We start from the raw sequence: 16193 nt of genomic DNA on the forward strand, positions 1-16193 counted from the left end.
CCACAGATCCCTCCTCCCACTCCCCCCACCCTAGGCTTCCCTTACTGACCCACTCTGATCCCCTCCTCCAAAAGGGTAGGCACTCCCACTGGGAGTGAGCAAAGCCTGGAACATTCAGTTGAGTCAGGGCCAAGCTCCTTCCTCCTGCATCAAGGCTGAGCAAGGCATTTCCCCATAGGTGATGGACTCCAGAAAGCTAGCTTATGCACCACAGATAGATCCTGATCCTACCAGCAGGGCCCTTCAAACAGACTAAGCTACACAACTGTCTCCTGTGTGCAGAAGGCTAATCTGTTGCCTGGCAGGTTCCACAGCTGTCAGTCCAAAGTTTGTGAGTTCTTACTAACTGGTTCAGTTGTCTCTGTAGTAAAACTTGAAATTGGGAATGGTGAGACCACCAGCAGTTACTTTATTATTTAGGATTGTTTTAATTACCCTGGATTTTTATTTTTCCATATTTATTTCATACAGGCCATTTACTTTCTTGGCTAGTGTTACTCAGAGATATTTAATAAATACTTTGAGGCTTTTTTGAAAGGTGTTATTCCCTGATTTCTTTCTCAGATAATTTGCCATTTGTATATAGAAAGCCTACTGGGTTTTGTGAGGTAATTTTGTAACTAGGTGATTTGCTGAAAGTTTTTAACAGTTGTAGGAATTTTCCTGTATAATTTTTCAGGTCACATGCAGATACAATCATATCATCTACAAATAAAGATACTTTGACTTCTTCCTTTCTGATTTGTCTCCACTCTTCTTCTTCAGTTTTCTTATTGCTCTAGCTAAGACTTCAAGTACTATAATAAATAGGTATGGAGAGAGTAGACAATCTTGCCTTGTTACTGATTTTAATGGCATTATTTTACATTTAAGATGATGTTTGCTATAGGTTTATTATAAATTGCCTTTATTATGTTGATGTATGCTCCGTGGAACTCTAATATCTCCAGGAATTTTTCTCCATAGATTTCCCCATCATGATCTTGGCACCTTTCCCTTATATAATCCCTCTTCCTGATCATTGACTGGACTCCCAGAGCTTAGCCTGTTACTTAGCTGTGGGACTCTGCATCCCTAATATCTCCAGGACTTTTATTGTGAAAAGGTGTTAGATTTTTTTTCAAAGGCATTTTCTACATATAATGAGATGATCATGTGTTTTTTTTTCCTTTTACTTTGTTTATGTGGTAGATTACATTTATCAATTTACATATGTTGATACATACATCCTTACATCTCTGGGATGAAATCTACTTAATTTTTTTGATGTGTTGTTGGATTCAGTTTACAAGTCTTTTTCTGAGAGATCCCCTCCTCCAAGCCCACCCTCACCTCACCTCTCCCCAGATCCTCTCTTTATCCATTTACCTCTGAAAAAAGCTAGCCTCCCAGGGATATCAACCAAATATGACATAACAAGTTACAATAAGACTAGGCAGGCACTCTAATCACAAGGCTGGATGGGGCAAATGAGTAGGGAGGAAAGGGTCACAGAAGCACTCGTAACAATCAGAGACAGTCCATGCTGCCACTGTTAGGAGTCCCACAAGGACACCAAGCTACTCTACCATAACATACATGTAAAGGACCTAAGCTAGACCCATAAAGGCTCTGATTGTCACTCCAGTCTCTGTGAGCTCCTAGTAGTCCTGATTGGTTGATTCTATGGGTCAAGTTCTTGTGGTGTTTTTTACCCCTCTGGCTCCTACAATGCCTCCTCCCCATCTTCTATGGAATTCCCCAAGCTTTGCCTAATGTTTGACTGTAGCACAAATTGTTAGAAGGTCTTATTACTAAAAACAAACTCAGGCCTGGGTATTGGGGTGAATGCCGAAAGATCAGAGAGACAGAACACAAGCCACAGCTGACCTCACCTCACCAACTTCTCAGTCGACACTGTATCCTTAAACTGGAAGCCTCATCCAAAATGAATCTCAGCTGAACTGCTGCTAAAAGCCTAAAAGCTTAACCAGGCTCTAGTTCCTGGTCCTCACACCTTATATACCTTTCTGCTTCTTGCCATCACTTCCTGGGATTAAAGGAGTGTGTCACCATGCCTGGCTGTTTCCAGTATGGCTTTGAACTCATAGAGATCCAGATGGATCTCTACCTCCAGAATTCTAGGATTGAAGGTGTATGTATGCCACCATTTTCTGGCCTCTATGTCTATCTAGTGGCTGTTCTGTCCTCTGACCCCAGATAGGTTTATTAAGATGCACAATATCACCACATTTGACTGTGGATCTCTGTATCTGTTCCTATCTGTTACTTGATGAAGTCTCTCTGATGATGATTATGCTAAGTTCTATTCTACAAGTATAGCAGAATATCATTAGGAATCATTTCAAGGCACATTCTTTTTCCCAGTCTTGTTTTGTTCAACTCTGGTTTCTGGCCTGCCAGGCAGTATCGAGCTTGGATTCCCTCTCATGGTGTCTCAAGTTGGACCAACAGGAGAATTTTACAATTATGTGCATAAGGGAAATTGGTCTGTAATTTTTTTCTTTGCTAAGTCTTTATGTGGTTTGGGTATTTGTAAAATGAATTGGGCAATGTTCCTTCTGTTTCTATTTTGCAGAATAATTTGAGGAGTATTGTTATTATCTCTTCTTTAAAAGTCTGATAGAATTCTGTGCCAAACCTATCTTGCCCTGGTGGACCTGAGATTAGATAGCCCAGAGACCTAGTGTGCAAACCCCTACCTTTGCCCCCCCCCCAAAAAAAAAAAACAATAAAATGACTCTTAATGACATTCTGCCATACGCATAAGAGCTATGCTTTGCTCAGCCACCACCAGAACAAACAGAGACCCCACAGCCAAGCATTATGTGCCAAGTGACACACTCTGGAACACTCAGCCCCAAATGGGATGTCTTTATCATATCCCTCTCCTTAGGGCTTAGGGGACTCTATGGAAAAAGAGTCAGAAAGAGTGTAAGAGCCAGAGAAGATAGAGGACTCCAAGAAAAGAAGGTCTTATAAATCAACAGAAGCAAAGACCATGTGAACTCACAGAGACTGAAGCAGCATGCACAGGGCCTGTGCTTGGCTCATAGATGTGAAGAATTATATTGTTCTCTTGGTGGACATTTCCTCTGATGAGTGTGCAGTTTCTTCCTCTATATCTTCCAATTAGGTTTGGCGTGAAGTCTGTTTTGTCCAATATTAAAATAACTATATGATCTTGCTTAGAATATCTTTTTCCTTCCTTTTACTTGGAGATGATTTTTATCCTTGATATTAAGGGGCAGGTGCAGTTTTTTAAATTCAGCAGACAGATGTTTTCCTGTTTTCACATCTGTCTTGTTAGTCCATTTTCTTTTTAATTGGGGGAATTGAGAATCGAGACCATCAATGTTGAGAGATATCAATGAGCAGTTTTTGGTGTTTTTGGTGTTTTTTATTTTTTTGTTTTTGTTCTCTCTCTCTCTCTCTCTCTCTCTCTCTCTCTCTCTCTCTCTGTGTGTGTGTGTGTGTGTGTGTGTGTGTGTGTTTTATAAACAGCTTTTCATTAGTCTGAAGATATTCTCAGCTGATAACTCTTGAAATGATTTCTCAATTTCCCACCACATTCATTCATAAATAAGAAGATAATGAGAAAAGATTAAAAGATAACCACCACACTTTTTCCCTCTTCTTATACAAGTTACCCAGAATGTAATGTGCCCATGAACGTCCCTCATAAATGCTTTAGCTCACTTCACCTCTTCCCCAGAAGAACAAAACAAAGCAAATCAAAACAAGAAAAAAGAAACCCACCTGACTACATTGCCCACACTAATAGCCTGAGAGTGTCATTCAGACCTTAGACTATGAAGAATTTATCAGTTCTTAGCAGCTTTAAAGTTTGTTCTCAGTATTGCAGGAAAGCTATCAACCTGTGTTACTGATATAACAATACATTAGAAGTACAAACACACTGTTCAAATCAACTGGAATAAAGCCATCTCATTTATTTTATGTTTTATTGACTTCGTTTTTTGAAAGCTTTAAAAATTCTGAGTAGAAATTTACATAATTGGGCACTTGTAAGAATTCTCTTCATGATTTTGTAGGATCTCAAAACTTCTCTATTTCTGTCTCTCATCTATCTATCACTCTATTGTCTATGTATTTACCATCCTCTATCTATCTATCTATCTATCTATCTATCTATCTATCTATCTATCTATCTATCTATCTATCTATCTATCTATCTATCTATCTATCTATCATCTGTCTGTCTGTCTATATCTATCTATTGTCATCTAGCTGTCCTCCAACCCATTCATTAATCCACTTATATGCACACTCTATTGTCTACTGTTATTCCTAGCTACATATCTGTTATATTAGTTGTTCAGGATATTTAAGAGAACATGTGTTAGTGTTCCATTAAGAGGCATCAGTAACAGATGTAGCCACCATTTTTTAACACCTAATATTTGGGGCTGGGTTGAAGGCTAAGCAGTTAAAGTGCTTGTTGCACCTCACCTGAGTGTTGAGCTCTGTGTCCACTTCAAGTGACTCACAACTGCTTATATTTCCAGCTCCAGGGATCTGACACCATTCTTTAGACTCTGGGGACACTGACACACATATGTTGCACACACATACACACACACACACACACACACACACACACACACACACACACACACACTAACTAACAGAACTCTTGATATTCCGTCATTTGTCACAGGTGCTTTTGAAATTCTGACTAGCTTTCATAGTAAAATAGCATTTTTAAATCTGGAGTACCTGTGTAGTAGGAATCTTAAATGGTCTTATTAATAAAATCAAACCTGAGCCAGGTATTGGGGTGAATGCTGGAAGATCAGAGAAGCAGAATAAGCCACAGCTACCTCACCTGGCCAACTTCTCAGCTGATCCTGTTTATTCAGACTGGAAGCCTCTGAGTCCTTATCCAAATGGATCTCAGCTGAACTGTGTTGCTCAAAGCCTAAAAGCTTCACCAGTCAAAAGCTTCTAGTTTCTGGTCTTCATGCCTTATATATATTTCTGCTTTCTGCCATCACTTCCTGGGATTAAAGGCTCACTTTCTGGGATTAAAGGCGTGAATCACCATGCCTGGCTCTTTCTAATGTGGCCTTGAACTCACAGAGATCCAGAGGGATTTCTGCCTCTGGAATGCTAGAATTAAAGGCTTATGCTACCAGTGCCTAACCTGTATGTTTAATATTGTGGCCATCCTGTTCTCTGACCCCAGATAAGTTTATTAGCATACACAATATTTCAGGGAACACAATACCACCACATACCTGAGCAAAGAACAAAGTTCAATGGACTTCCATGGAACTATTCCATGCTGTTTTATTCAGTTCTTCTATGTTTTTAATATAAAAATTGTTTATTTTTATATCTGTGTGACTGCTTTTTCCTCCCAGGGTGTATGTATGTCACAATATACATGTCCAGTTTATATGGAAACCAGAAAACTGAGTCAAATTCTATGAAACTTGAATTACAGAAGGTTTTGAGCCACCATGTGGATTCTGGGAACAGAACAGGGTCTTCTGTTTAGTATTAATGCTCTTACCACTGAGCCATCTCTCCACCTCTACAATCTTTCCAAGGGACAAGTTTCTCCCATGATGTGACTGAACTCAGAACTCTTAACTGTTAAGCACAGGATCTACCAGTAGCTAAGCTTTATCTCCCTCAAATCTGTTTTGTTTGGTACTGTAGATTTTTATCCAATTATAGCAGGGCAGAAACAAACAGAATTCCTATAAGCTCCTTGGAAGGAAGGTGACAGGTGAAAATTTCAGTTTTGACATTGCTGTCGTTCCCACAGGCAGGTGGCCTGTGAGCACTTGCAGGCATTCTCGTCATCATTTCCCTCTTCAGTGACGATGGTTTGCTGACTCCTATCATGCTCACTTGCCGTGATAAGCACATGCTTTTGACTAGTAGTGGGAGCAAAGCCTTTCACCAAATAGAAAATGTGTTGAGTAGGCAAGGGCTGTTTGTTCTACATGCTGTCTAATAGCTCATGGCTGGAACTGTGCTTATATCTGACATGGTCGATAGATGCAGCACTCAAAGGCACGTGTCCTCATGGAAAAGTGGCAGTCTGACAATCTGGAGGCCACATCCTAGCCCTGAGAGCCATACCCAAACCAAAGCAATGTGAAGGACACACCACCACAGCATGGCTGGAGGTGACCTCAGAATGCTGAAATGAACTAGCAGGCACTCTGGCTAAAGCCCCCCAAGACTGTTCCCACACTGCAGTTCCCAGTTTATATATGGCAGAATAACAGTTTATGAGACGGAGAAGATGTTTCCACATAAATGAGACACAGAATTCTATCATCCATTTTATGCCACAACTTCAGTATTCACTAAAAGGGGACAATGCTTCATATTGATGGCAAAAGAATTTGACTTTTTAATTAATCATTTTATTGATTTCTTTTTGCAAAACCCCAAAATAACGAAGCCAAATGTTTGTATCGATGTGATATGATGAGAAAACTACCCTCAACTTTGTCTATTCAAAGAGGTGGAAATGTAATATCAAACAGGAAGTTCACTTGAAAAATAATTTCTAATTGGTTACATAAATGTTTTACATTAAGCAGCTCATTACCTAGCCCAGACAAATGTTGACAGTATAGAAAAAATATGAAAGCAAAATGAAGTAGGCTCCATAATATTCAGGAACAAGTTTGGTGACATCAGTGTGACTGTCCACACCTGTTTTTCAGTATCCCCAACACTCAGTTGGCAGCATCTGTTGCTAACATTATCTTGTTCTTACATTACTGGAACCTTGAAGTGGTACCTCTGCCCATGATTATTCTCCTCCAATTGTGTGGATCTTCTTAGGTCTGTAGTAGGGTCAAATTATCTCCCAGAATTTTGGCTTCCTCTCACTCTTCAGTCAAACTAGGTAGTTCAGCCTGCTATTTACTTATAATTTTGTCTAATTCTATTCACTGTTTTTATTATCTTGATACTTTTGTATCAAGACTCAGTCTGAAATGAAGCTTTCAAAAGGAGTACCAGGAAATCATATGAAGGAAACCCAGATCATCCTCCTAGAAACTATTTACAAGCAATCTGGAACACCCAGAAGGGCTGTGTAACTGGTCAGTTTATCTAACAGAGTTTGATTTTTTTTATATCTTTCAAAGATTCTCTTATGTATTTATTCTTATATTCTTATAAAATAGAATGACTAAGTTTTCCAGTGGTTAAAATGTGTTAAAAAAGTATGTATATTCCATAGCTGACATATTAAGTTAGAGTATTTTTCCCCAGGCTTATATCACTGGTATCATATGGTCTGGAATTGTGCTGCCCTAAGAACAGCTCTGGGTATTTGTGCTACAGAAAATCCATACTGGAGAATCATGTACTTAAAACTGTACTGAGTATAATGAACATCTCCATGATTTTAATGGGCAAGTGAACAAAACATAAAGTCTCCTGAAAGATGCAATGGTGGAAAAACTAGCCATTAATTAAATCAAGCCTTCTAGTCCATACATATAATTGAATCACCTTTGAGGCACAAGGCAGGTGCTGTGAAAATTGGTTCAGCCAATGGGTTTGAGGTACAAACCCTAGGGCATGGATTTCTGTCTGTGTACATGAGCCCTTAAAAGAGGAGGTGTCCAGTGTGCTCACTCTCTTGGGTTGTGGAGACCATGTCAGGCAATGTGAGTGGTATGTGTCAATCCCCATCTTTTCTGGACAAAGCGAGAGGACTCTGCAACTGTACCTGCCTTATCCTATACCTGTGAGTCTGTATTCCCGTAGCATCCATTAAAAAATTTATATATTCTTATATGCATTCTTTTGGTTCATGATTCTAGTGGTGCCCAATGTGGAGCTTGAATCCATGACCATGGGATTAAGAGTTCCACTATTCTCTGTGGACTGAGAGTAAGATAATAAGATACACTATTATATCTACTTTAAACTAATTTAGTAACTATCAGTTTTATATAATTTGCATTGGTATGGATTCTTGTATATTAATACAAATATAAAATTACTTTTCTACTTCTGTTTAATTTAATTTGCATATTAATACACATATGAAACTATACTTGTCATATTGTGCATATGTTTCTACTCTTGTTTAAAATATTTTTGTATATTAATATAAATGTAAAATTATATTTGTCATACTGTACATATGTTCTACTTCTGTTTAGGACATTTTATATGAATACAAATTAGATATATTGTTATCATATTGCACTGTACATTTATACCTCTGATTTAGATATTTTTATATATTGTCACAAATTAAAGGTCATTGTCCATATATATATATATATTTACAGATTATTTTTTATAGTGTGAAGCCTTAGTCTTTAAGTTATTTAGATTGATAAGAATTACAGGTCAATAGTAACCCATGCTTGTCATACTTCTGCTCACGTTAGTTAGGTTTTCTAGATATACAGAGATATATGTCAGATGGATAGGTAACCAAGCACTTCATAGACCTAGAGAATATGTCATTTAAATGTTTTAATAACTTAGAATTCTGGCCTGAGACACGATTGCTCCTGGCAGCACTGTTATATTCCTGAGTGGATATTTGCATCAAAGACACTGCTTATAGAATTTGTCTTCTTCTTGGCACAAATGGCCTGTTGGGCACAGAACCGCCCTTGCCTTGACTGCTGACAGTAAGCACACTGTCCAGTCTGGACAAGCAGGACAAAGGGAAAAGAGACTGCTGCACTTTGCCAAGACAGGGTAGGACAGTCTGAAATTTTCCTGCTTCTGAAAATGGTCTGCCAGATATTATAGGCCTAAAGCCAAAAGTAGATACCCCAACATTATAGAGAAACATTGGATGACTGTCCAGGCAGCTTGCTACCTCTGTCATTACTTGCATATTTCAGAAGTTGCTTGCTTGCACTTCCTGTTCACTCAGGTAAAATTATTTTTCTTCTCAGGTCTTTGATGGTGTTGAAGACTAAATGGTTACAGTTACAATCCTCTCATATCTTAGCTAGATTTACATTCTTCAGGATAGGACAGCTATTGGAGTAATCTCTGTAATTTGCCATTTACCTATGGTCTGGACATTTAATATGTGTTTCTTGATTGATGTTGTTCTTGTTGGTTGTATTTTCATTTCTGTTTATGTTATTACCCTTTCTTTCTCCTCAACAATCTTGATAATTGTTTCTAATATATATAATTTTGTATTGGGTGTAGAGCCTTCTTATTTAGACAAAAAAGGGGAGGTGCTATTGGAATTCATTCTGCCAGTGGGTTGGAGAGTACAAACTCTGGGGTGTGGCTTTCAGTCTATATACATGACCCCTTAAGAGCAGAGGAGGTCAAGTGTACTTGCTCTGTTGGAGTGATCAGAGACTAGATAGACGGATCGATTCACTTCTGGGCTGAATGGAGGTAAACGACTGCTTTTCATTTGTATCTATGAGTGTATTTTTCCCATTTGATATTTTAATAAATTCTTTTAATAAATAAAAAATAACCTTTTAACAGACTCTCATGGTTTTGCTTACTCTAGCTAGAACTTTAGACAAGACTTACCCATTACCTGAGACTGGCTACAAAGGCTACAGCTAGTCCTAATGGGACTGAACCATTGTTTTAGATTGTTTTCAGGATCCCACAGAGATACCATTGCCCCTAAACAGCAGGAAGAAGAAGAAAACAATGTCCCCTCTCCCTCTTCCAACAGGTTTTGTTTTCTCAGGGTTATGGATAATTGTCATTTGTTAAGGGTTGGCAACAAGCTGTAATAAAGTTATGGTTGGAACAATAAAGTTCTGCAATCATGAACCAAAAGGGTATCTAAAAGAATATACGTCAATTTATTAATCAGTTGTAAGGAACATGTAAGACCTAGGATGAACAAGCATGGTCAGGAGTGATAAGCAATAGAATGACATAAATAACCCATAAATGAAAGTGGTGATAAGCTATGTGTGTTATCATGATAAGACTAGAAACCTACCCAGAAAGGGGTATAAAGATGAAGCCTCAGATACTACTACAGAACTTGTCAGACCCTCGAGTGAGATGACTCTCCTCTGCCAGGGACGAGAGATCCTGTCCTCAGCACAGATGAGGTTGACCACAGGGAGGCTGACCCCAGATCCAGAGGAACAGATGTGTCAAGTCTGGTCCTATATGCCCTGAGAGGTATTCTGCTTCCACTTGGAAGACAGAATAAATATTGCTTGTAACCTTACTGTGTGAATAAATGATTATTATACCAGTCCGAATCAAGAGTGGTCATTTCTCCCCCATAAACAGGGTATGTGCTCACCACATTGGTACTATGGGAATACAGACTTACCAGTACAGGATAAGGCAAATGCAGTTGCATAGTTCTTCTGCTTTGTCCAGGGATCAACACACACTGCTTTCACTCTGCCTAACTCAGTCTCCACAACCCCCAAGAGGGTAAGCACATTTGACCCCTCCACTCTAAAAGAGTCATGTATGTAGACAGAAAGCTGCACCCTAGGATTTGTATCCTCAAACCCATTGGTGGACCCAATTTCCACAGCAGGCAGGGAGATCAGAAACTCAGGGTCATCCTTGCCTACTTATAGAGAGTAAACATAGTCTGTGATACATGAGACCATGTAACAAACAAGTAAAGAAATCAGTACAATTCTTAAAATGTTGTCCTTATTCAATGTAGGAGGATAGGCCCCCAGGGTAGAGGAAATTGGCTCAAACCAGTTGCCAAGGCATGCACATAACATGCTTCCTCATAACCCAACCTGGAGTCTGCCCTGAGGGCCTAGCAACAGGTTTCTGTCAGAGCTCCTGATTGTGTCCAGCCAATGAGGGATGACCATGCAAAGTCACCAGATCAGAACAAAGCCTGGGTGCTGGGAGGAAGGAATATAAGGCTTTCCTCATTACTGAATAAATGTGTCTACTGTTTGTCTTTCACCTGACTCCAGGCATCTTCTCATCCCCTCCTCTGAGGGAGCTGTTCCAACCCAGCAACAATTCAGCATACGTTTAAAAGCTTATGATAATCTAATTATAATCTCAAAAAATAGACAAGTGAAGGTAATGATAGACAATTAATTGAAAGACTGGCTAGAGCACATTTGAATGCTACTTCTACAGATGTATTTATGGGCTATAAAGTTATTACCTGCTGTGTATATCGCTCTGTGTAAATAAAGTTCTGATTGGCCAGTGGCCAGGCAGGAAGTATAGGCGGGACAAGAGAGAAGAAAGAGAATTCTGGGATGGAGAAGGCTGGGGAGACACCGCCAGCCGCCGCCATGAGAAGCAACATGTAAAGACACTGGTAAGCCACACGCCATGTGGCAAAGTATAGATTAACAGAAATGGGTTAATTTAAGATAGAAAAGGTAGATAACAAGCAGCCTGCCACGGCCATGCAGTTTATAAGCTATATAAGTCGCTGTGTGCTTTCTTGGTTGGGTCTGAGCGACTGTGGGACTGGCGGGTAAGAGAGATTTGTCCTGACTGTGGGCCAGGCAGGAAAACTCTAACTACAATTACCAGAATAATTTATAGAATATTATACAGAACACTGATTTCTGAAACAGTTAAACAAATTCTTGACAGGGTAGATAGCTACTCAACTACTATCTGCAAACCAGCTGTTTCGGTAGATAACTTATAAAGATTTGAAACATTACAGAGAACCATGTTTTAAGGATAATGGAGTTAAGTAATTGACAAATGCAACAGAAAATGTGAATGGTAATAAAAACATATCTAGGAAAACATTTTCAGTTTTTTAATTTAAAAACACAAAGATATGTATTTTAAAAAAAAGCCGTTTTGCTTGTTTGATTATATTCATGTGTGTGTGTGTGTGTGTGTGTGTGTGTGTGTGTGTGTGTGTTTGTGCATATCTATCTATCTATATGTATGTATATTTCATGTACATGAAATTTCAAAGTATTTTTATCTGGCCCAAAATGCTATGTTTGTGAACTAAATACATACTATGCAAGAGTTGACACTTGAACATTAATAATGACAAAGTTATTTCATAGATACTTCCTGTTGTAAAATACTTGTGTTGCCATATGGAATGCTCTCATGTACAAAAATAAATGTTATTTTTTGGTGTGTATTTGACCAGTATTTTAATCTGCCAAATATGTAGGGACAGTTACTATAGATGAAAAATTATGGCCATGAATTAATTAATATTCTTAATGCTGGGAGAATAAAACCAGATGTTGTCAACAAATGCAGTATATAAAATGGTAACTATAAGATAAATGGGCCATTCAATTTTTATTTAATTAAATATATCCATGACAAAAACCAATACTGCAGTATTGACTGAATAACTTAATCTTATCATCTTATAAAGTAGGTTTCAGAATAATAAATTGTTCGAGCTGAGGAAGTTATTGAATACTTTTAGACTCAAGAGAATTGTGGGTTTAAAGCAGACTCCTGCTACTTCATTCCTCAGAGTTGACAGATATTAGAACATCCATAATAAACCTGCCATTAGGTGCACTCAACTCTTCTTTTTTTATTTCTCTGACAGAAAAAAAAAACATCCACTTTTGCCTGAAATGTTTTCTTTCAAAAGGTCTAATTTATGAGGACCAAAATAACTCATATCAAATGATCTATTCAGACTTTATTTATTGAAAAATATTATGACATTTATTATATGTTTAAGATCCTAATAACTAACATAATTATGACAAGTGAGTGATAACTTAGGATGGATCGTGGCAGGGATTAAAAGCATGAGTGCAATTGACAAAGCACAGGGTCTTAAATACAGTTTTGTTTATTTAAACTCATGACCATGACATTAACACCCTTGCATGAGACTTTGCCCTTCTATACCTGGCTATGCCCTTCAAATAGGGAAAACATGAATTTAGTTCACTTGGTGCAGGAATGAAAATTAACATTAACATAATAAAAAGAATGGGAAGAAGCACAGCATTCTACAGTTTCCAGTAGTTTATACTCTCAGGAACTCAATGATGCCTAAGTGCAAACTTCAGTATAGGTGGGAGAAGAGCTGAAGGGTGGTGGTCTAGCAGTTCTTCATGAGGAGCATTCATGATGGCCACCTGTTGAGTTGTTCTCCACAAAGGAGCAGATCATGACTAGAATGTGTTTCCACTTGCTTAGGTGTAGCTGGAAATTAATGATTTAGAGTACATGGCTAGCAATCCAGTTTGCTGTCTAAATATGACCTGAACAAGGAGTATACCAGTAGACACGCCAAAGTAGTGGGGAAATTCCCACAAAGTTTCCACCATATACAACTAACTACAGGCAATTAAGGGATATTGAAAGTGAAGTCTCCCCAGGGAAAAGTGTAACAGTTTGTTATTCAGGACAATATGGTCAGCTCTGAAAATATGCATACAAGTAACATTATATGGACCGAGAAATAGATTTAGAAATATATCAAGAACACATATATATGCTTTTGTGTGTGTGTGTGTGTGTGTGTGTGTGTGTGTGTGTGTGTGTGAAATGAAACTTTTGCTTTCCTAGAACAGTTTATTCTTGTTAGCTAGAAATGATAAACCCACTATTATCTTATAAGAGACCAGCATCATGAGGCAAATTATTTTGGAAGAATTTTCTGTGGGTCAGCACACAGAAGGTGTTGTGTGATATTTCATTTGTGTTCTGAAAAATAAAGCTTGTCTGAAGATCAGAGAGTGGAGCTAGCCACTAGTTAACCATAGAAGCCAGTCAGTGGTGGCTCATGACTGTAATCCCAGCCCTAGGGAGGCTCATACCTTTAATTCCAGCAACCAGGAGGCAGAGAAAGGAAGTGATGAGGCAGGAAGGAGACAGGCTCTTGCCTGGATCCAAAGAGAAAAGATGTCACTGGTAACTATTCCTCTGCTTCTCTGATATTTCAGATTATCACTGCCATATCTGACTCCTGTTTTTTTAAATATATTTATTTATTTTTCATATGTATATTTGTGTTTTAATTTTACATATCAGTCATGGGTTCACCTGTCCTCCCCCCTCCCGTCCCCACTCCCACCTTCCCCCCAGCCCCTCCCCTCCATTCCCATCTCCTCCAGGGCCAAGACTCCCCTGGGGATTCAGCTCAACCTGATGGATTCAGGACAGGCAGGTCCAGTCCCCTCCTTCAAGGCTGAGCGAAGTGTCCCTGTGTAAGCCCAAGGTTCCAAACAGCCAGCTCATGCATTAAGGACAGGTCCTGGTCCCACAGCCTGGATGCCTCCCAAACAGTTCAAGCTATTCAGTTGTCTCACTTATCCAGAAGGCCTGATCCAGCTGGGGACTCCACAGCTTTTGGTTCATAATTCATGTGTTTCCATTAGTTTGGCTATTTGTCCCTGTGATTTTTCCAATCTTGGTCTCAACAATTCACACTCTTACAATCCCTCCAGCTGAATGAAGATCATAAAGGGAGAACAAGAAATAACAGACCATGATAAATGATGACCACATGAGAACAGGAAGAAGCAAAGTGCTAGAGAGGTCCCCAGAAATCCACAATGATACATCCACTGTAGACTACTGGCAATGATGGTGAGAAAGCCCGAACTGACCTAGTCTGGTGATTGGATGGCCAAACACCCTAACTGTCGTGCTAGAACTCTCATACAATAACTGATGGAAGTGGATGCAAAGATCCTCAGCCAGGCCACAGGTGGAGCTCCAGGAGTCCAACTGACTCCTGGTTTTTATTGATAAGACTAATTAGGTTCACACTCCAAAGCTGGGGTCCAGAGAGGATCAAGGCAGCATCAGGAGTTGGAAGTTGAACTTGGCAATGTGTAAGAATCTGCCAGGTGATACTGGTTTGGGCAGCATGAAAACTGAAGGATTGAGTTGCTGCTGGAGAGTTGCTGATGCCTGGCCCTGTGGGAAGCTAATGGAGGCTCTAAGGTGGAAAAACAATATCCACTACAGAGTAAACCCCAGATACTGAAGATGCCAGGCTGTGGGGGCATCCAGCAAGGACAGAAGCAGCTTTGGAGTGGTGCTGGTTTCAGCCCAGAATACAAGCTATGTGTGCTGTGGATAACGATGGCAGGAAAGTAGAACCGTTCAAACCCTTCAGAGTCCCGAAGATTGTTAGTGAGTCTTAAGCATCAGACACTGAATTATTTACACTGTTGGATTGGAGTTTGACTTGATCATATTGTAACTGTGTCCTTGGTTCTTCCATTCTGGAATACACATATAAAACTCAAATTCGGTTTTATAGGAGCTCAGAGTTGAAAGCCTGGACATTTAACAAGACAATGGGTTTTTAAGGGGAACTTGGATTTTAAAGTGTTTGGATTTTTAAAATTTTTTTTGGGGTTTTTCAAGGCAGGGTTTCTCTCTGTAGTTTTGGTGCCTTTCCTGGATCTCACTCTGTAGACCATGCTGGTCTCGAACTCACAAAGATCTACCTGACTCTGCCTCCCAAGTGCTGGCATTAAAGGTGTGTGCCACTGCCATCTGTCATGTTTGGATTTTTTGGCTGAGAATTGAAAGTTATTTTATGTGTTATATTGTTTTACATTAACAGACTATGTTAGGTTGTAACAAGAAAGGAGAAATTATAATTTAGTATTGACATCAAGTTGACCATGGAGTCAGTTGTGGTAGTTAGTCTTTTGTTTGCTTGTTTTTATTTTGTCAACTTGACACAGGCTAGAATCATTTGGGAGGACAGAACCCAATTAAGAAAATGGCTCTTATCAGATTGGTCTGTTCATATACTTGTGGAGTGTTTTTCTTAATTGGTGATTGATAGGAAGGAGTCAGATGACTGTGAGTGGTATCATACTTAGACAGGTAGTCCTGAGTTGTATAAGAAAATAGCTGAGCAGGGGCTAGGCAGATGGCTCAGTAGTTAAGAGCAGTGGTGGCTCTTCCAGATGACCCAGGTTCAATTCCCAGCAACCACATGGCAGCTCACACCTGTCTGTAACTCCTGTTCCAGGATCTGACTCTTTCACATAGACATGCAGGCAGAATACTACTAATGTACATAAAATAAAGATTTTTTTTTGATTTTTTCTTTATTATTATGTGTTTTAAATTTTATACATCAGCCATGGGTTCCCCTGTCTTTCCCCCTCCCGCCCCCACCCCCACCTTCCCCTCAGCCCCTCCCCTCCATTCCCATCTCCTCCAGGATCAAGGCAACCCTGGGGATTCATTTAAACCTGGTGGATTCAGTACAGGCAGGTCCTGTCCCCTCCTTCCAGGCT

Source organism: Onychomys torridus, chromosome 13, assembly GCF_903995425.1.
Source record: "Onychomys torridus chromosome 13, mOncTor1.1, whole genome shotgun sequence".
Lineage (NCBI taxonomy): Eukaryota > Metazoa > Chordata > Mammalia > Rodentia > Cricetidae > Onychomys > Onychomys torridus.